This window comes from Pelophylax lessonae (genome assembly GCF_965119305.1).
Source record: "Pelophylax lessonae genome assembly, chromosome: 8".
Lineage (NCBI taxonomy): Eukaryota > Metazoa > Chordata > Amphibia > Anura > Ranidae > Pelophylax > Pelophylax lessonae.
Window position 1 is genome coordinate 298,793,697 of NC_138775.1, and position 22,162 is coordinate 298,815,858.

Sequence of the window (22,162 nt, forward strand, 5' to 3'; positions counted from 1 at the left end):
TGATGGGACACTATTCCTCCCACTGACACCAATGATGGGACACTATTCCTCCCACTGACACCAATGATGGGACACTATTCCTCCCACTGACACCAATGATGGGGCACTATTCCTCCCACTGACACCAATGATGGGGCACTATTCCCCCCACTGACACAAATGATGGGACACTATTCCTCCCACTGACACCAATGATGGGACACTATTCCTTCCACTGACACCAATGATGGGGCACTATTCCTCCTACTGACACCAATGATGGGGCACTATTCCCCCCACTGACACAAATGATGGGACACTATTCCTCCCACTGACACCAATGATGGGACACTATTCCTCCCACTGACACCAATGATGGGGCACTATTCCTCCCGCTGACACCAATGATGGGGCACTATTCCTCCCGCTGACACCAATGATGGGGCACTATTCCTCCCGCTGACACCAAAGATGGGACACTATTCCTCCCACTGACACCAATGATGGGGCACTATTCCTCTCACTGACACCAATGATGGGGCACTATTCCTCCCACTGACACCAATGATGGGGCACTATTCCTCCCACTGACACCAATGATGGGGCACTATTCCTCCCACTGACACCAATGATGGGGCACTATTCCCCCCACTGACACCAATGATGGGGCACTATTCCTCCCACTGACACCAATGATGGGGCTCTATTCCTCCCACTCACACCAATGATGGGGCACTATTCCCCTCACTGACACCAATGATGGGGCACTATTCCCCTCACTGACACCAATGATGGGGCACTATTCCCCTCACTGACACCAATGATGGGGCACTATTCCCCTCACTGACACCAATGATGGGGCACTATTCCTTCCACTGACACCAATGATGGGACACTATTCCTCCCACTGACACCAATGATGTTAGTATCAACTAACATCATTGGGAAGGCTGTCCACAAGGTTTAGGCGTGTCTATGTTTGACCATTCTTGTAGAAGTGCTTTTGTGAGGTCAGGCACTGATGTGGATGAGAAGGCCTGGCTTGCCATCTCTGCTCTAATTCATCCCAAAGGTGTTCTATGCTGTTGAGGTCAGGACTCTGTGCAGGCCAGTCATGTTCCTCCACCCCAAACTCGCTCATCCATGTCTTTATGGACCTTGCTTTGTGCACTGGTGCGCAGTCATGTTGGAACAGGAAGGGGCCGTCCCCAAACTCCTCCCACAAAGTTGGGAGCATGAAATTGTCTAAAATGTCTTGGTATGCTGACGCCTTAAAAGTTACCTTCACTGGAACTAAGGGGCCAAGCCCAACCCCTGAAAAGCAACCCCCCACCATAATCCCCCCTCCTCCAAATGATTTGGACCAGTGCACAAAGCAAGGTCCATAAAGACATAGATGAGTGAGTTTGGGGTGGAGGAACTTGACCGGCCTGCACAGAGTCCTGACCTCAACCAGATAGAACACCTTTGGGATGAATTAGAGTGGAGAGTGTGAGCCAGGCCTTCTCTTCCAACATCAGTGCCTGACCTCACAAATGCACTTCTAGAAGAATGGTGAAACATTCCCATAGACACTCCTAAACCTTGTGGACGGCCTTCCCAGGAGAGTTGAAGCTGTTATAGCTGCAAAGGGTGGAGCCAACTCAATATGGAAGCAAAAACAGGAATTGGCGCAAGTTTGGATATGCAGTATAGTCTCAAACAGTCTGTAATCAATTGCCGAATGATAATGGATAAATAGGCATAAATCTAGGAGCATCAGAGAATATCCAATGGTGGGCGCATGTTCTTGGAAAAAGGGGGGGCCGTTCCTGGTCCGGTACCTAGAGACTCAACTCAATATTGAACCCTACAGACTAAGACTGGGATGCCATTAAAGTTCATGTGTGTGTAAAGGCAGGCGTCCCAATACTTTTGACAATATAGTGTGTGTGGTTTACGTGCAGTTTTGAGGCCGGTCACTGGTTTTTAGGATCCGGTGTCCTCAACAACCATCATCTTTTTTGTGTCATTTCACTCGAAAAAAGCTCCCTCGTTTCCACTGACTGAGGGGAGTTTTTAGTGCACTTTTAGTTTAATACATTTTTTTTTATTAACGCAAAAAGATTACAGAGTACAAAAAAGAGAAAGGGAGGAAAGAAAATCAAATCCCATTATAAGAACGGTACAACAATTACTGCACATAGAGAATGGTGACATCAGGAGAACATCCTGTGATTGGTATAAGAAGTAACCAATGATCGATATATGAGGGGATCTCCAAACCCATCACCTAGGGCTGCTGTTACAAATCATGGGGCCCCATACATCCTATTGATATATCGGGGGAAAGTGCAGATCGGCCCTCGATATATCAGCTTTGCCGATAATCGGTCGATCCCTAATATTTGTTATTTTAAAAAAAATATAAAACAAAACTTTACTATCTCTTTAATCACTTTACCACCGGAGGATTTTGCTGTCTTACATCTGGGCCACTTTTTGCGATTCGGCGCTGTGCGAATTTAACTGACAATTGCGCAGTCATGCGACGCCGTACCCAAACGAAATTTATGTCCTTTTTTTCCCACAAACAGAGCTTTCTTTTGGTGGTATTTGATCACCTGTGCGATTTTTACTTTTTGCGCTATAAACAAAAAAAGAGCGTTTATTTTGAAAAAATATTTTTAAAAAATTTTTTATATGAAATTCCCCCCAAAAAAGATGTAAAAACCATTTTTTTTTTTTACATTTTTGGCCAATTTATTTTCTGCTACCCATGTTTGGTAAAAAAAAATCGCAATAAGCGTATTTTGATTGGTTTGCGCAAAAGTTATTACGTTTACTAACTATGGGAAAGATTTCTGTCATTTTTGGTGGTTTTTTTTTTTTTAACGCGTAATGGCGGCGATCTGCGATTTTTTTTTTTTTTTTTTTTCTTTTTTTTGCGGGACTGCGACATTGCGGCGGACAGATCGGACCCTTGACTGACATTTTTGACACTTTTGGGGGTACCAGTAACATTACTGCAGTAATCAGTGCTATAAATATGCACTGTTACTGTAAAAATGACACTGGCAGGGAAGGGGTTAATTTTATTGGAGAGGGAGGAGTTAATGTATGCCTGGTGCTTACTAACGTGTGGGGGGGAGGTGACTGAGTGACACAAGGACAGATCGGATGTTCAGCTATGCTGAATCCTGCAATCTGTCACTCCCTGTCACTTAGGAGGTCCGCCCGCTCTGTTTACACAGGCGGGCGGATCTCCAAACTGGATTCCCCGACGATCGGGGCAGAGCAGCGGCGATCGCTGCCGCTCCTCCCCTGGCCCGACTCCCGCTGTGAATGAAAACAGCGGGAGCGCGCCTCCGGCGGCGCGCGAGCGCCGCCTACATGGGGAGGAGTCCAGCAACGTAGGTCTACGTCGTCAGACGATAACGAGCCACTTTGCCGCAGTAGTACTACGGTACTCAGCGGTAAAGTGGTTAACCACTTTACGACCGCCCACCGCACATATACTGCAGGAGGCAGCAGCTCCTGGGCAAAGTGACGTAGGTATACGCCGCTCGCTCTCAGGAGGCTAGGGGGCAAGCGCGTGCCTCCCACCCCCGCTCCCGCTCGTCTGTGGGGAAGCTGATGCATGTTTCAGGTGGCTCCGATTGCCGCCTGCCACCCACGATTGCTCCCCGCTGAGAGAAGGACGGTCGGATGTTGTAAACACAGCTGACCGTTCTTCTCCCTGGAATGATCACAGAGTTCCTTCTATATAAGAACACATGTCTCTATGATCATTTCACAAGCCACGCCCCCCACAGTTAGAAACACACCCCTAGGGTCACATTTAACTCCTTGATCACCCACACTGTTAACCCCTTCCTTGCCAGTGTCATTAATATAGTGACAGTGCATATTTTTAGAACTGATTACTGTAGTAATGTCACTGGTCCCCCCAAAAGTGTCAAAAATGTCAGTTAGGGGTCCGATCTGTCCGCCGCAATGTCGCAGTCCCGCTAAAAAGCGCAGATCGCCGCCATTACTGCCAAAAAAAAAAAAAAACAATAAAAACGACAAATCTTTCCCGTAATTAGTAAACATGATACATTTTGCGCAAACCAATCAAAATACGCTTATTGTGATTTTTTTTTTTTTTTTTTACCAAAAATATGTAGCAGAAAACAAATTTGTTTATAGCGGAAAAAATAAAAATCACACAGGTGATCAAATACCACCAAAAGAAAGCTCTGTTTGTGGGGAAAAAAGGACGTCAATTTTATTTGTGTACAACGTCGCACGACCGCGCAATTGTCCGTTAAAGTAATGCAGTGCCGAATCGCAAGAAATGGCCGGGTCATTAAGGGGGAAAATCTTCCCGTCCAGAAGTGGTTAACCAGCCCATAGAACACTGATAAAATGTGAATATATAAATTGTAAACACTGATATAAAGGTGTATAAAAAAATATTCCCTACAATTCCTATCCCAAGAACCCTCTATTGTTATTTTAACCACTTGCCGACCGCTCACTGTGCCTCTACTGCGGCAAAGTGGTTCGTTCCCGTCCAGCGACGTAGACCTACGTCGCTGGACTCCTCCCCTTGTGGGCGGCGCACGCGCGCCACCGGAGGCTCGCTCCCGCTGTATTCAGACACAGCGGGAGTCGGGCCAGGGGAGGAGCGGCGGTGATCACCGCCGATCGTCGGGGATCGAGTGAGGAGATCCGCCCACTTGTGTAAACAGAGCGGGCGGATCTCCTAAGTGACAAACAGTGACAGATTGCAGGATTCAGCATAGCTGAACATCCGATCTATGTCTGTGTCACTCAGTCACCTCCCCCCCACACACGTTAGTAAGCACCAGGCATAAATTAACCCCTCCCTCTCCAATAAAATTAACCCCTTCCCTGCCAGTGTCATTTTTACAGTAACAGTGCATATATATAGCACTGATTACTGCAGTAATGTCACTGGTACCCCCAAAAGTGTCAAAAATGTCAGTCAAGGGTCCGATCTGTCCTCTGCAATGTCGCAGTCCCGCAAAAAAAATCGCAGATCACCGCCATTACTCGTTAAAAAAAAAAAAAAAAACACCAAAAATGACAGAAATCTTTCCCTTAGTAAATGCAATAACTTTTGCGCAAACCAATCAAAATACGCTTATTGTGATTTTTTTTTTAACAAACATAGGTAGCAGAAAATAAATTGGCCAAAAATTTAAAAAATTTTTGATTTTTACATTTTTTGGGGGGGGGGGGGGAATTTCATATATAGAAAAATGTGAAAAATATTATTTTTTAAAAATGTATGCTCTTTTTTTGTTTATAGCGCGAAAAGTAAAAATTGCACAGGTGATCAAATACCACCAAAAGAAAGCTCTGTTTGTGGGAAAAAAAGGACGTAAATTTCGTTTGGGTACAGCGTCGCACGACCGCGCAATTGTCAGTTAAAGTCGCACAGCGCCGAATCGCAAAAAGTGGCCTGGACGTAAGACAGCAAAATCCTCCGGTGGTAAAGTGGTTAAGATCTGAAAAGTGAATAAAAAATACAGAAAAGAACATTATTACAAAAAATACTGAGCCTGGATCCATTCTGAACAGTGAATGGTAACATGGGACATCGGACATTCTTCCAAAACCTTTAGACCCGGTTCACACCAATGCGACTTGGTCAGCCTGACAAGTCGCGGTCCATTGACTGCTACAGGACCCGTTCTAATAGGAGCGACACAAATCACTCCGACTTAGAAACAGGTTCCTGCACTACTTCGAGGTGATCTGGAGCGACTTGCATAGACATTCATTTTATGAAGTCCATGCAAATCGCGCCGAAGTCGCGCTGCACGCGACTTCACAGGTCGCCCCCTAGTCGGATCCGACATAGTGTGAACGGGCTCTTAGGCTCCATTCACACCTGAGCGTATCGTCTTTAGGCGTTTTTTTGGGCATTTTTTCCAGGCGTTTTTTGCAGGTGTTTGGAGGCAGGCGTTCACATCTAACAAAAGCGCTTGTAATCTGCCAAAAAAGAAGCTCATGTACTTTTTTTGAGCTTCAGGCGACAAAAGCGCACATATGTGAACAGGGGGCCATTGAAATGAAGGGGATTTTGCTTGTTGGGCGTTTTGAGACTTCAGAGATGGGCGTTTTATAAGCTGAAAAATGCTCAGGTGTGAACGGGGTCTTATACTCAAACAATAAAAGTATAGGAATACAAAATATGTATTTCAATTCTCGTAGGCTGTATATGGGGCTGGGGGGGAATAGGGATTATGAAAGGGTTTAGGAGACACTGCAGTAGACTTGGTAAACCCTGTGAGAGATGGGGTTCCTGGAAAGAGCTGGGGGCAGCTGTGGGGGATGGGGTCTCTGTAAGGGCATTGGGGATCTCCTAAATAGGTTGAGGGTTTCGGAGGGGGGCACTGCAGGGTCTGGGGAAGTTACTGTGGGGCATTGTTTGGGTCACTATGGAAGGTTGGATGGTTCTGCAGAAAGCTGGGGGCGCTACAGGCCACTATGGGAGAGTGGATGGTTCTGTATCAAGCTGGGGGGGGTGCTGCAGCCCACTATGGGAGGTTCTACAGCAAGCTGAGCGGTGCTGCCAGCCACTATGGTGGGTTGGATGGTTGTGCAGCCATCTGGGGGGCTTGATGGTTCTGTATCAAGCCGGGGGTGCTGCAGGCAACTATGGGAGGTTAGACGTTCTGCAGCAAGCTGAGTCTCACTGTGGGCCACGATGAGAGATTGGATGGTTCTGCAACAAGCTGAGGGGTGCTACAGGCCACTATGGGAGGTTGGATAGTTCTGCAGCAAGCTGGGGGCTCTGCATGCCATTATGGAAGGTTGGATGGTTCTGTATCAAGCTGGGGGGCGCTTCAGGCCACTATGGGAGGTTGGATGGCTCTGCAGTAAGCTGGGTGGCACTGCAGGCCACTAGAACAGGTTGAATGGTTCTGTTTTAAGCTGGAGGCGGCGCTGTGAGCCACTATGTGAGGTTGGATGGTTCTGCAGCAAGCTGGGGTGTGCTGTGAGCCACTATGGGAGGTTGATGGTTCTGCAGCAAGCTGGGGACACTGCAGGCCACTATGGGAGGTTGGATGGTTCTGTATCAAGCTGGAGGCGCTACATGCCATTATGGAAGTTTGGATGGTTCTGTATCAAATTGGGGGGCGCTGTGGGAAAATATGGGAGGTTGGATGGTTCTGCAACTAGCTGGGGGGCAATGCAGGCCACTATGGGAGGTTGGATGGTTCTGTATCAAGCTGGGGGGGGGGTGGCTGAAGGCCACTATGTGAGGTTGGATGATTCTACAGCAAGCTGGGGGTTCTTCAGGCCACTATAAAGGGTTGGATGGTTCTGTATCAAGCTGGAGAGGGGGTGCTTCAGACCACTGTAGGATGGTTCTGCAGCAAATTGGGAGGCGCTGCAGGCCACTGTGGGAGGTTGGATGCTTCAGTATCAAGCTGGGGGGTTCTGCAGGCCACTGTAGGAGGTTGGATGTTTCGGTATCAAGCTGGGGGGCTCTGCAGGCTACTATAGGAGGTTGGATGTTTCTGTATCAAGCTGGGGGCTCTGCAGGCCACTGTGGGAGGTTACATGGTTCTGTTTCAAGCTGAGGGGCTCTACAGGCCATTTTAGGAGGTTGGATGGTTCTGTATCAAGCTGGGGGGTGCTGCAGGCAACTATAGGAGGCTGGATGGTTCTGTATCAAGCTGGGGGGGCTCTACAGGCCACTATAGGAGGTTAGATGGTTCTGTTTCAAGCTGGGGGGGTGCTGCAGGCCACTATAGGAGGTTTGATGGTTCTGTATTTGGTTGGGGGGCTCTACAGGCCACTATGGGAGGTTGGATGTTTCTGTATCAAGCTAGGGGGCGCTGCAGGCCACTATAGGAGGTTGGATGGATCTGTATCAAGCTAGGGGGCGCTGCAGGCCACTGTGGGAGGTTGGATTTTTCTGCATCAAGCTGGGGGGGGCTCTGCAGACCACTGTGGCAGGTTAGGTGGCACTATTGGAGCTGTCGGGGACTGTGGGGTGGTTAGGGGATCTGTAGGGAGCTGGAGGGAAGCCGCAGCTCAGCATATATTGTGGCCTATCCCGCTTCATCAGGAACCACATTGATGTGGGCATGGGTACAACTCTCGGCAAATGCCAGCAGTGTCACATCCGCTGCCACCACCCAGTGTGACCGGCTCTGGTTAACTGTAATCACTTCAAACTTGTAACAACCTTCTTCTTCTTCCTTTCTTTGCCGCCGTTCCCTGAAAATCCCCAGCAGATAAGGAGAGTGATTGCAGAGCATTATCCGGCGTCTTCTATTTCTGGTTATGTACGATACATTGTAATATGGAGCCAGGAGCCCACCTGGCCTGGGGCCACACAGGAAATAATCATTTCACCCCCCTCTAATCTGACTTCTATTTAATCCACATCTGGCTGGCAGCTCCTAAGCTCCCCGCTCTGTTTAGCTATACAATGCGGAGAGGTGTACTCAGATACATCGGGGCGATAACACGCCGCGCACTTCATAAAGAGATGCAGAATGTATTGTGATTTTACAAGAAGATTGAAAGCACCTTATCTGTCGTCTGCAGAGGTGACACATTAATCTGAACGTTACCTTATCTCCATCCGGATAGAAGTGTCCCCCCCCCCCCCCCCCCGAAGGATTGTCCTCCCTGCTACTCTCCACCACCGTCCCCAACATTGTCCTCCTCAATTCACAAATGTCACTGGAAGATTGATGGGAAATCGTGAATTCCGATTGTGTCCCCTTTTGCTGGGTCGCTGATATAACGGGGCAGCGTTGTCTTCTAGGAGAGGAGCCCCGTATTGATTGTGGCAAAGGTTTATACCTGGAGCTTTGCCCCCAGGATGACCGCCTATAACTTGGCGTCCGTGTCATGTGATCAATATTTCCTCAGGAGGGGAAAGGAATAAATTTACATGACAAGCAGGAGAAGTTCCGCGCTTCCTACAGACGTCTGTCTACGGCCTCTGTCACATCATCGCAGTGCGAGTTCCCTTCTAAATAATATGAAAGACGCGTCGGTGACATCTGCAACGCCTGACGATCAAACGCAAAGTCCACCTTTATCAGAACGCTCAGGTTTTGGTGGATGCAGACGCCGTATGGAAAATGTGAGGTCACTGATGATGTGCAGTGAAATGTGGAATTCTACTTTTAAGTACTAATCTGTGTAAGAAAGATGTATATACTTAACCACTTCAATACCGGGCACTTTCACCCCCTTCCTGCCCAGGCCAATTTTCCCCTTTTAGCGCTTTTGCATTTTGAATGACAATTGCGCGGTCATGCAACACTGTACCTAAACCAAATTTATGTAATTTTCCCCCCACAAAAAGTGCTTTCTTTTGGTTTTATTTGATCACCTCTGGGTTTTTTCCTTTTTGCTAAACAAATAAAAAAAGACCGAAAAGTTTGAAAAAAAAAAGTTTTTTTTTGTTTGTTATACAATTTTGTAAATAAATACGTTTTTTCCTGCACTGACAGGCACTGATGGGGTGGCACTGATGGGGTGGCACTGATGGGGTGGCACTGATGGGGTGGCACTGATGGGGTGGCACTGATGGGGTGGCACTGATGGGGTGGCACTGATGAGGCGGCACTGATAGGCGGCACTGATATGCAGCATTGGTGGGCACTGATATGCGGCACTGCTGGGCACTAATAGGCGGCATTGATGGGCACTGATAGGTGGCACTGATGGGCACTGATAGGCGGCACTGATGAGCGGCACTGATGTGCACTAATGGGCACTGATAGGCGGCACTGGTGGGCAATAATGGGCCCTGGTGGGCGACACTGATAGATGGCAATGATGGGCACTGGTGGGCAGCACTCATAGGGAGGGCACTGGCGGGCAGCACTGATGGGGAGGGCAATGGGGAGCTCCCTGAGCCCTGATTGCCATCCCTGGTGGCCATAGTGGGCATCCCTGGGGTCATGAGTGGGCATCCCTGGTGGTTCTAGTGGCACCCCCCCCCCCCCCTGATGGTCTGCACTGGTAATCAATGATCTGATTACCAGTAACGACCCCCCCCCGTCAGGGGAGCCACCGATCGGCGCTCCTTTACTCGTGCCTGTCAGGCACGAACTAAGGAAAGCCGATCAATGGCTCTTCCTGTTTACTATGTGACCAGCCGTGATTGGACACGGCTGGTCACATTGTAAAGAGCTACGTCAGCAGGCTCTTTACCGAGATCGGAGATGCAGGGAGTCAGACTGACACCTCGCATCACCGATCGCGCAGAGCTGTATTATCCTGCCGCCGTCATATGACGTCCGTTCAGGATAATACAACCACAATCCCGCCGTCAATTTGCTATAGGGCGGGCGGGATGTGGTTAAAGTGATACACAGTTTCATTTACTTCTGTATATGGATGATGACGTTACAGACTGGGACGTTTCTGGCACTTTGTTTTCATGTAACAATCAGAATTTTGCTACGAAATTACTTAGAACCCCCAAACATTATACACTACTCAAAAATATTAAAGGAACACTTAGTAAACACATCAGATCTCAATGGGGAAAAATATCATGCTGGATATATATACTGGTATGGACTGGGTAATGTTAGGAATCAGGATATATACTGGTATGGACTGGGTAATGTGTTAGGATCTATACTGGTATGGACTGGGTAATGTGTTAGGATCTATACTGGTATGGACTGGGTAATGTGTTAGGATCCATAATGGTATGGACTGAATAATGTGTTAGGATCTATACTGGTATGGACTGGATAATGTGTTAGGATCTATACTGGTATGGGCTGGGTAATGTGTTAGAATCTTTACTGGTATGGACTGGGTAATGTGTTAGGATCTATACTGGTATGGACTGGGTAATATGTGAGGATCTATACTGGTATGGGCTGGGTAATGTTTTAGGCTCTATACAGGTTTGGACTAGGTAATGTGTTAGGATCTATACTGGTATGGACTGGGTAATGTGTTAGGATCTATACTGGTATGGACTGGGTAATGTGTTAGGATCTATACTGCTATGGACTGGGTAATGTGTTAGGATCTATACTGGTATGGACTGGGTAATGTGTTAGGATCTATATTGGTATGGACTGGGTAATGTGTTGTGTTAGGATCTATACTGGTATGGGCTGGGTAATGTGTTAGGATCTATACTGGTATGGACTGGGTAATGTGTTAGGATCTATACTGGTATGGACTGGGTAATGTGTTAGGATCTATACTGGTATGGACTGGGTAATGTGTTAGGATCTATACTGGTATGGACTGGGTAATGTGTTAGGATCTATACTGGTATGGACTGGGTAATGTGTTAGGATCTATACTGGTATGGACTGGGTAATGTGTTAGGATCTATACTGCTATGGACTGGGTAATGTGTTAGGATCTATACTGGTATGGACTGGGTAATGTGTTAGGATCTATATTGGTATGGACTGGGTAATGTGTTAGGAAGGAAAGGATGCCACATTGTTTGATGGAAATGAAAATTATCACCCTACAGAGGGCTGAATTCAAAGAAACCTTGAGAATCAAAGTAAAAAAATGATGCAGCAGGCGAGTCCATTTTGCTGAGATTTCATTGCAGGACCTCAGAATGGTCCTCAGTAGTGTGTATGGCCCCCACGTGCTTGTATGCATGCCTGACAACGTAGGGGCATGTTCCAAATGTGACAACAGATGATGTCCTGGGGTATTTCCTCCCAGATCTGGAGCAGGGCATCACTGAGCTCCTGAACAGACTGAGGTGCAACCTGGCGGCATCGGATGGACCGAAACATAATGTCCCAGAGGTGTTCTATTGGATTTAGGTCAGGCGAGTGTGGGGGCCATTCAATGGTATCAATTCCTTCATCCTCCAGGAACTGGCTGCATACTCTCACCACATAAGGCCGGGCATTGTTGTGCACCAGGAGGAACCCAGGACCCCCTGCACCAGTGTAGGATCAGACAATGGGTCCAAGGATTTCATCCTGATACCTAATGGCAGTCAGGGTGCCATTGTCCAGCCTGTAGAGGTCTGTGCGTCCCTCCATGGATTTGCCTCCCCAGACCATCACTGACCCACCCCTATACGGGTCATGCCAAACGATGTTACAGGCAGCATAACGTTCTCCAGACCCTTTCACGTCTGTCACATGTGCTCAGGGTCATCTGTGAAAAGCACAGGGTGCCAGTGGTGGACCTGCCAATTCTGGCGTTCAATGCCCAATGCCAATCGAGCTCCACAGTGCCGGGCAGTGAGCACAGCGCCCACTAGAGGACGTCGGGCCCTCAGGCCACTCTCATGAAGTCTGTTTCTGATTGTTTGGTCAGAGACATTCACACCAGTGTCCTGCTGGAGGTCATTTTGTAGAGCTCTGGCAGCGCTCATCCTGTTCCTCCTTACACAAAGGAGCAGATACCGGTCCTGCTGATGGGTTAAGACAAAAAATACCCCCTAGGGAGTGGGACTTTGTGGGTGACCAAACATCCCAAAAATGTATTCAAACCGAGTTCGGTAAGAAAACAATTTTATTGTACATACAGTATAAAATGTGTACAGAAACTGAACGTCTCAAAACAACATGAAATGATTAAAATAGAAAGGTCACGGCTTACAACAGTGGTTCATATGAACAATTAGTGACTGTTGTGTTCTGTTTGGAACATCTGCCACATCACAGTCACTAATTGTTCATATGAACCACTGTTGTAAGCCGTGACCTTTCTATTTTAATCATTTCATGTTGTTTTGAGACAGTTTTCTGTACACATTTTATACTGTATGTACAATAAAATTGCTTTTTTAGCAAACTTGGTTTGAATACATTTTTTGGATGTTTGGTCGCCCACATAGTCCCACTCCCTAGGGGGTATTTTTTGTCTCTACTTCTGGGACGATGGCCACCTACATCTAGGTATTGCATGATGTGGTAAACATTGTTCTGCTGATGGGTTAAGGACCTTCTATGGCCCTGTCCAGCTCTCGTAGAGTAACTGTCGGTCTCCTGGAATCTCCTCCATGCTCTGAGACTGTGCTGGGAGACACAGCAAACCTTCTGGCAATGGAACGTATTGATGTGCCATCCTGGAGGAGTTGGACTGCCTGTGCAACCTCTATAGGATCCAGGTATCACCTCATTACTACCAATAGTGACACTGACCCCCTCTATAGGGTCCAGGTATGGCCTCATACTACCAGTAGTGACACTGACCCCCTCTATAGGGTCCAGGTATGGCCTCCTACTACCAGTAGTGACACTGACCCCCTCTATAGGGTCCAGGTATGGCCTCATACTACCAGTAGTGACACTGACCCCCTCTATAGGGTCCAGGTATGGCCTCATACTACCAGTAGTGACACTGACCCCCTCTATAGGGTCCAGGTATGGCCTCATACTACCAGTAGTGACACTGACCCCCTCTATAGGGTCCAGGTATGGCCTCATGCTACCAGTAGTGACACTGACCCCCTCTATAGGGTCCAGGTATGGCCTCGTACTACCAGTAGTGACACTGACCCCCCTCTATAGGGTCCAGGTATGGCCTCATACTACCAGTAGTGACACTGACCCCCCTCTATAGGGTCCAGGTATGGCCTCATGCTACCAGTAGTGACCCTGACCCCCCTCTATAGGGTCCAGGTATGGCCTCATACTACCAGTAGTGACACTGACCCCCTCTATAGGGTCCAGGTATGGCCTCATACTACCAGTAGTGACCCTGACCCCCCTCTATAGGGTCCAGGTATGGCCTCATACTACCAGTAGTGACCCTGACCCCCCTCTATAGGGTCCAGGTATGGCCTCATGCTACCAGTAGTGACACTGACCCCCCTCTATAGGGTCCAGGTATGGCCTCATGCTACCAGTAGTGACACTGACCCCCTCTATAGGGTCCAGGTATGGCCTCATACTACCAGTAGTGACCCTGACCCCCCTCTATAGGGTCCAGGTATGGCCTCATACTACCAGTAGTGACACTGACCCCCCTCTATAGGGTCCAGATATGGCCTCATGCTACCAGTAGTGACACTGACCCCCTCTATAGGGTCCAGGTATGGCCTCATGCTACCAGTAGTGACACTGACCCCCTCTATAGGGTCCAGGTATGGCCTCATACTACCAGCAGTGACACTGACCCCCTCTATAGGGTCCAGGTATGGCCTCATACTACCAGTAGTGACACTGACCCCCTCTATAGGGTCCAGGTATGGCCTCATAGTACCAGTAGTGACCCTGACCCCAGCCAAATGCAAAACTAGTGACAAACACTCAGAAAAGACGAGAAGGGAAAAAAAATGTCAGTGGCCTCCACCTGTAAAACCATTCCTGTTTTGGAAGTCGACTCATTGTTGCCCATCTAGTGCACCTGTTAAATTCATTAACACCAAAGCAGCTGAAACCGATTAACAACCCCCTCTGCTATTTAACTGATCAGATCAATATCCCAAGAGTTTAATTGAGTTGATGCTATACTCTGATTAAAGAGTGTTCCTTTCATTTTTTTGAGAAATATATATATATACACACTCACCAAAAGTGAGTACACCCCTCACATTTTTGTAATTTTTGTAAATATTTATCTTTTCATGTGACAACACTGAAGAAATGACACTTTGCTACAATGTAAAGTAGTGAGTGTACAGCTTGTATAACAGTGTAAATTTACTGTCCCCTCAAAATAACTCAACACACAGCCATTAATGTCTAAACCGCTGGCAACAAAAGTGAGTACACCCCTAAGTGACAATGTCCAAATTGGGCCCAATTAGCCATTTTCCCTCCCTGGTGTCATGTGACTCGTTAGTGTTACAAGGTCTCAGGTGTGAATGGGGAGCAGGTGTGTTAAATTTGGTGTTATCGCTCTCACTCTCTTACTGGTCACTGGAAGTTCAACATGGCACCTCATGGCAAAGAACTCTCTGAGGATCTGAAAAAAAGAATTGTTGCTCTACATAAAGATGGCCTAGGCTATAAGAAGATTGCCAAGACCCTGAAACTGAGCTGCAGCACGTTGGCCAAGACCATACAGCGGTTTAACAGACCAAGATAAACTTATTTGGTGTCAGATGGTGTCAGGCGTGTGTGGGGGCAACCAGGTGAGGAGTACAAAGACAAGTGTGTCTTCCTACAGTCAAGCATGGTGGTGGGAGTGTCATGGTCTGGCGCTGCATGAGTGCTGCCGGCACTGGGGAGCTACAGATCATTGAGGGAACCATGAATGCCAACATGTACTGTGACATACTGAAGCAGAGCATGATCCCCTCCCTTCAGAGACTGGGCCGCAGGGCAGTATTCCAACATAACGACCCCAAACACCTCCAAGACAACCACTGCCTTGCTGAAGAAGCTGAGGGTAAAGGTGATGGACTGGCCAAGCATGTCTCCAGACCTAAACCCTATTGAGCATCTGTGGGGGATCCTCAAACAGAAGGTGGAGGAGCGCAAGGCCTCTAACATCCACCAGCTCTGTGATGTCATCATGGAGGAGGGGAAGAGAACTCCAGTGACAACCTGTGAAGCTCTGGTGAACTCCATGCCCAAGAGGGTTAAGGCAGTGCTGGAAAATAATGGCGGCCACACAAAATATTGACACTTTGGACCCAATTTGGAGATTGTCACTTAGGGGTGTACTGACTTTTGTTGCCAGCGGTTTAGACATTAATGGCTGTGTGTTGAGTTATTTTGAGGGGACAGCAAATTTACACTGTTATACAAGCTGTACACTCACTACTTTACATTGTAGCAAAGTCTCATTTCTTCAGTGTTGTCACATGAAAAGATAGAATGGGAGGGGTGTACTTACTTTTGTGAGATACTGTGTGTTCTTTGCATTTCTGTGTTCATGGACCAGACAGTTAGCAGCTGCTTTTGCCGGTCATATGACCCGAGGGGAACACAGAATAGAATACATGGAAGAATTCATTTCTTATCTCATGTCGGTGTGCTGTAGATATCGCCGCTCTGTATTCTGGCTCATAGGACACCCAGGAGAGACGCCATACCTGCGCTCAGGTCCTCGGCGGCGGCACATCGAGCGGCGCGGCGCCTTCATGGTTAACCTGACCTGAGCTTTGACATACTTCAAAAAAGCATAATCAACTTAATTTACTGCAAGGCAAATTCATTACCTAAAGGAGGCCCTCCGTTAAATACAGCGCTGACCTTTCCTGGCTGATTACACAAAGACGACACAATTAGATTAGTCCAAGACAAAAGGTCAGGCGCATTCACACTGTGGCCGTTTTTACACTACCTTGGAAGAGAAATCCGACTGGGGACCCGCAGGGGAAAACAGGGGGGCCAGAGAAGGAGCCCCCCCTCCCCCTATCTCCTCTCATCTGTCCCTACATTAGTCATAGGTTAAGTTGGTGCTGGAGATCCGACTCTGGGCTTCCGATACGAATCCCACTCACATTTCTTACATTGGACATTATTTTGATCCGTTTCGAAAAATGTCCTCCCCTGGCTCATCTCTATAGTGAATTTCCTTGCCTGGCTCATCTCTATAGTGAATTTCCTTGCCTGGCTCATCTCAGTGTCTATAGTGAATTTCCTCGCCTGGCTCATCATAATCTCTATAGTGAATTTCCTCGCCTGGCTCATCTCTATAGTGAATTTCCTTGCCTGGCTCATCTCAGTGTCTATAGTGAATTTCCTCGCCTGGCTCATCTCAGTGTCTATAGTGAATTTCCTCGCCTGGCTCATCATAATCTCTATAGTGAATTTCCTCGCCTGGCTCATCATAATCTCTATAGTGAATTTCCTCGCCTGGCTCATCATAATCTCTATAGTGAATTTCCCCACCTGGCTCATCTGTCTCTATAGTGAATTTCCTCCCCTGGCTCATCCCCATGTCTATAGTGAATTTCTTCGCCTGGCTCATCTGTCTCTATAGTGAATTTCCTCGCCTGGCTCATCTCTATAGTGAATTTTCTCACCTGGCTCATCCCCATGTCTATAGTGAATTTCCTCACCTGGCCCACCTCAGTGTCTATAGTGAATTTCCTCACCTGGCCCACCTCAGTGTCTATAGTGAATTTCCTCGCCTGGCCCACCTCAGTGTCTATAGTGAATTTCCTCACCTGGCTCATCTCTATAGTGAATTTCCTTGCCTGGCTCATCTCTATAGTGAATTTCCTTGCCTGGCTCATCTGTGTCTATAGTGAATTTCTTCGCCTGGCTCATCTCCGTGTCTATAGTGAATTTCCTCCCCTGGCTCATCTCTATAGTGAATTTCCTCGCCTGGCTCATCTGTGTCTATAGTGAATTTCTTCGCCTGGCTCATCTCCGTGTCTATAGTGAATTTCCTTGCCTGGCTCATCTCTGTAGTGAATTTCCTCGCCTGGCTCACCTCAGTGTCTATAGTGAATTTCCTCGCCTGGCTCACCTCAGTTTTCCTTGCCTGGCTCATCTCGGTGTCTATAGTGAATTTCCTCGCCTGGCTCACCTCAGTTTTCCTCGCCTGGCTCACCTCAGTGTCTATAGTGAATTTCCTCGCCTGGCTCACCTCAGTTTTCCTTGCCTGGCTCATCTCGGTGTCTATAGTGAATTTCCTCGCCTGGCTCACCTCAGTGTCTATAGTGAATTTCCTCGCCTGGCTCACCTCAGTTTTCCTCGCCTGGCTCACCTCAGTGTCTATAGTGAATTTCCTCGCCTGGCTCACCTCAGTTTTCCTTGCCTGGCTCATCTCGGTGTCTATAGTGAATTTCCTCGCCTGGCTCACCTCAGTGTCTATAGTGAATTTCCTCGCCTGGCTCACCTCAGTTTTCCTCGCCTGGCTCACCTCGGTGTCTATAGTTAGTAAGGACTTCTGGGTTGGGATGAGTGAAATTTGGAGTTTTCGTTTTACTAAAATTTCTGCAAAGCTTTTGCCACTTCAGCCAAATGCTAAAGGGGGGGGGGGGTTAAGTGTTCCCCCTTTACATTCCTAAAGTTGCCCCACAGTGACGGCCTGCCTCCGTGGTCAATAGAAATACACAGCAGGTAAAGGGTGGGCAAGCTTTGTCCTTGTCTGAAGTGCTGGGTGCATTTTTGGCATTTCAGCCAAATGCATCGATTGGGAAAGAGAAATCAAGGTGGTGGTTGAGGGCACAATGTGCTTACCGCTACCTCCTGCACCCCCTCCCTAAAATTACCTAATGGCATCCCATCATGACAGGCAACCTCACTGTCCAATAGAAAATACAGCAAGCATAAAGGGGTGGCCATTCCTTGGCATTAGCAGAAAGTCCTGGGCAAAGTTTTTACATTTGCATCAATTTGGCAAAACGCGTCTTCAATTGTGAAGGAGAAACGAAGGTGGTTTTTTTGGAAGAGTGCAGTTAACCTACTGCTAACTCCCCTCCCCCTTCCCCCGAAATTCCTAGAGGAACCCAACATAAGCTGCCTTACTGACCAATAGAAATATGCAGAAGGGGTTCCTCCCAGCTATCCTATGCTGCTCTACGTCGCTTCAAGCAGTTGATTCATGCCTTTCGCTTGGTTGATCCGTGGCGCGTTCTCCATCCCGGGGATAGGGACTATACTTTCTTCTCCCCCCCACACGACTCATATTCGCGTATCGACTTTTTTTTGGTACCGCAGTCCTAGCTTCCCAGGGTCTCCGCTGCCTCAATTGGCTCTATTGCTATTTCGGACCACGCTCCCGTTCTCCTCGACCTAGACCTTCGCTCCCCTGAGTTGTCACAATGGCAGTGGAGGCTTAACGACACCCTTCTCCAGGACCCTGCTATTCTGGGGGAACTTGGTGCTGAATTGAGGAACTTCTTCGCCTCCAATGCCACCACAGACAGTTCGCCCATGATGGTCTGGGAAGCTCACAAGAGTTATATGCGAGGGGTCCTGATCAAGCTCGGGTCGCGGAGGAAGAGGGAGAGGAGTGCCCAAATGTCTGACCTCCTGGCGAAAATTGGCAAATTAGAGATGGCTCACAAGCGGTCTCAGGCCGTTGCTGCTCTTCAGGAGCTCACTGTTCTTCGGGATCAGCTCCGTGATCTGGTCCTCTTCCAGGCCAAGGCCGCCCTGGCTAAATGTCGCCGTGCTTTCTACGAGCACGGGGACAAATGTGGGAAATTGCTGGCAAGGGCATTGCGTCAACAGAGGTCTAGGGCATTTATCCCGGAGGTCTCCGACTCAGCGGGCCGGAGGGTTCACTCGACGACGGACATAGCTGAGGCTTTCCGCCTGTACTATTCCTCCCTGTACAATCTGCCTTCTGACCCCTCGCCGTCATCGCGCGCTGCCAGGCTCCAGGAGATTAGGTCGTATCTATCGGCCTCCGGCCTCCCCACCCTTTCTCCGGAAGATGTGGAGGAGTTGGACGCGCCTCTGCGCCCTGGGGAACTCACTGCAGCCCTGGGGGGAATGCAACCGGGGAAGGCACCTGGTCCGGATGGATACACCCTTGCGTATTACAAGTGCTTTGAGGAGATCCTTTCGCCTCACTTCCTATCCGCATACAATGCGGCGGGTGAGTCGGCGGCCCTTCCGGTTGACTCATTGCGCGCCCATATAACTGTCCTAGCCAAGGAGGGTAAGGATCCACTGCTGTGTGCGAGCTACAGGCCGATTTCTCTCTTAAATATCGACCTGAAACTCTTCACCAAAATCCTGGCTTCTAGACTGGCTCCCCTGCTCCCAAGTTTGATCCACGATGATCAAGTGGGTTTTGTTACTGCCCGGGAGGCCCGGGACAATACCGCCAAGGCGATTGACCTCATCCATTATGCGAATAGCCGCCGAATCCCAATGCTGGTCCTGTCGACGGATGCCGAAAAGGCGTTCGACCGGGTGAATTGGGACTTTCTCCTGGCTACCATGGAGCATGTGGGCCTGGGGACGCGCCAGTTGTCCTGGATCAGGGCCATCTACTCCAGGCCTTCGGCTAGGGTGAAGGTCAACGGGTCTCTCTCGAACTCCCTCGACATTGCGAATGGCACTCGACAGGGGTGTCCACTCTCCCCGTTGATTTTTGTTCTCGCTCTAGAGCCTTTTTTGAGGACGGTGAGGGCTAATGCGGATGTGGCCGGATTGTCGTTGAGTGCCAGTGAGTCGCCTAAAGTGGCGGCGTACGCGGACGATCTACTTTTCTTCCTGACACGTCCTCTCACTTCCCTTCCGAACCTCCTGCGGGAATTTCGGGTTTATGAGTCGCTGTCGTTTTATAAAATCAACTACTCTAAGTCTGAGGCGCTAGCGGTGGGTCTGCCGGCTTCTTTGTCAACTCTCCTTAGAGCTGACTTTTCCTTTAAATGGGGCCTGTCTCACATCAAGTACCTGGGGATATCTCTCCCGAGTTGCCCGGAGAGAGTCTTCGACTGTAATTTCCCGCCTCTTCTGACTCGCATCAAGCAGGATCTGGAGGTGTGGAGCCATGGGACTTTTTCCTGGTTTGGGCGCTGCAATATTATAAAGATGAACATCATGCCCCGCCTCTTATATGTGCTTCAGGCGCTGCCCATCAGGGTCCCGTCCTCCTTCCTCAAGAGGGTGAATAGGGTGTTTCGGGAGTTCCTGTGGCGTAGGGGTTCCCCCCGCTTGGCGCTGCGGGTGCTCCGGATGCCTAAACTGAGTGGGGGAATGGCGATGCCCGACGCGATCCTCTACTATGAGGCGTGTCATCTCGCTCGCATTGTCGACTGGTACCGCCATGGTCCCTTGAAGCAATGGGTCCGCCTTGAACGTTTGTCCGTCGAGTCTCCCCTGGAGTCCGCCCTTTGGAGCCCTAACCCGGTGCCTAGGGAATTAGATGCCCATCCGACTGTAGGTGCCACGCTGGCGGTGGGAAGGCGTCTTTGCCACGATGGCCAGTTGGCGTCCTTTCCCTCGCCTCTCCTCCCGGTGTTTGATAACCCGGACTTCGGGCCTGGGGTGGATCAGCCCGGTTTTAGGACTTTGAAGACCGCTGGGGTCCATCAGGCTCGGCACTTTGTGAGGGCTGGGACTTGGGTTTCACGGTCTTACATGAACTGCACTGCGCCCTTTACCTCCCTGTCTTTTTGGCAACGAGTCCAGCTGGCTCATTTTCTACAAGCTCTTCCTTCAGCGTCTCTGTTTTCAAGACGGCTCACGTACTTTGAGGATTTGTGTTCTGACACCTCCCCCCTTCGCCACACGGTCTCTCTGGTTTACCGGGCCCTGGCCTCGCCGGACGAAGCTTTTCGTCCCCCATTTATTGCCAAATGGGAAAGGGACCTGAATGTATCTTTTACGGACCATCAGGTTGAGAGGATATTATTTTTCACGTACAAAACCTCCCGTTGCTCGCGGTATCAGGAGGTAGGCTATAAGTGTTTAACCCGCTGGCACTATACCCCAGCCAGGCTTCATCGCATGTTTCCGACCTGCCCCGAGGTTTGTTGGCGATGTGGGGAGGAGGTGGGCACCTACCTACACGTTTTCTGGTCGTGCCCATGTTTACAACCCTTCTGGAAGGAGGTCCTACGCATTGCCCAGAAATTTACGGACCATTCCCTCACCCTGGACCCAGCCCTCTTCCTCCTTCATCATCATGAATATCCGAGAGCGTCCTATCGGAAGTCGATTCTGCCACTTCTGTTCACGGCGGCTAAAAGCTGCATCCCCCCGCTCTGGAAGCAGACGCAGCCTCCTACGGTAGCTATGTGGCTCCGCAAGGTTTCTTGTCTCAACGATATGGAAGATCTAGTAGCCACTGCGCACGGTACACGAGAAAAGTTCCTGAAACGCTGGTTTTACTGGCACGAATTTAAATACACTTCGGAATACACGGAGTTGATTACCCACTAGTGGTCGCTGGGCGAGGGTCGGCCGGCCTTCCCCCCACCCCCCTCTTTGGATCTTTCCTGACCCCTTCCTTTCTCGCTCTGGTCTCCTTCCCCCTTCTCTTTTCTCTTTGTTTATTCTCCATAGCTTTTTCTTCTCTTTCTTGGCTCTAGGCATACCGTCTATAGGTTTTTCTCCCTCTTTGCCGCTCCTGGGTATTGGCTGATGTAGTGTTGATTTTCTGCACGGTGGATCGGTTGGTTCCCGGGAGTGGCGCGGTGCGGCACCCCTTTGGGGGAGGTACCACCAGTGAGCCCTCTGGAGCCTGCCGCGATATTCCGGGGCGCCTGGGGGGGGCCTCCCTTCCCCGGTAGCCGGCCATGAGATAGATGCCGGTGGGGCGGGGGGGTCTGCCTTAAGGTGCCCTGCGAATTTATTTGTTCGATATTCAGCTCTAGAGGGCTAAGGCCGTG

At 49.1% G+C, this 22,162-nt stretch overlaps 1 protein-coding gene across 1 annotated transcript in view; it reads left to right on the forward strand.

The window, feature by feature from the left end:
• DMAP1 (DNA methyltransferase 1 associated protein 1) overlaps positions 1 to 22,162 on the forward strand; it is a 138,103-nt gene that overhangs the window by 107,639 nt on the left and 8,302 nt on the right. The gene's annotated exons all lie outside the window — the stretch shown is intronic.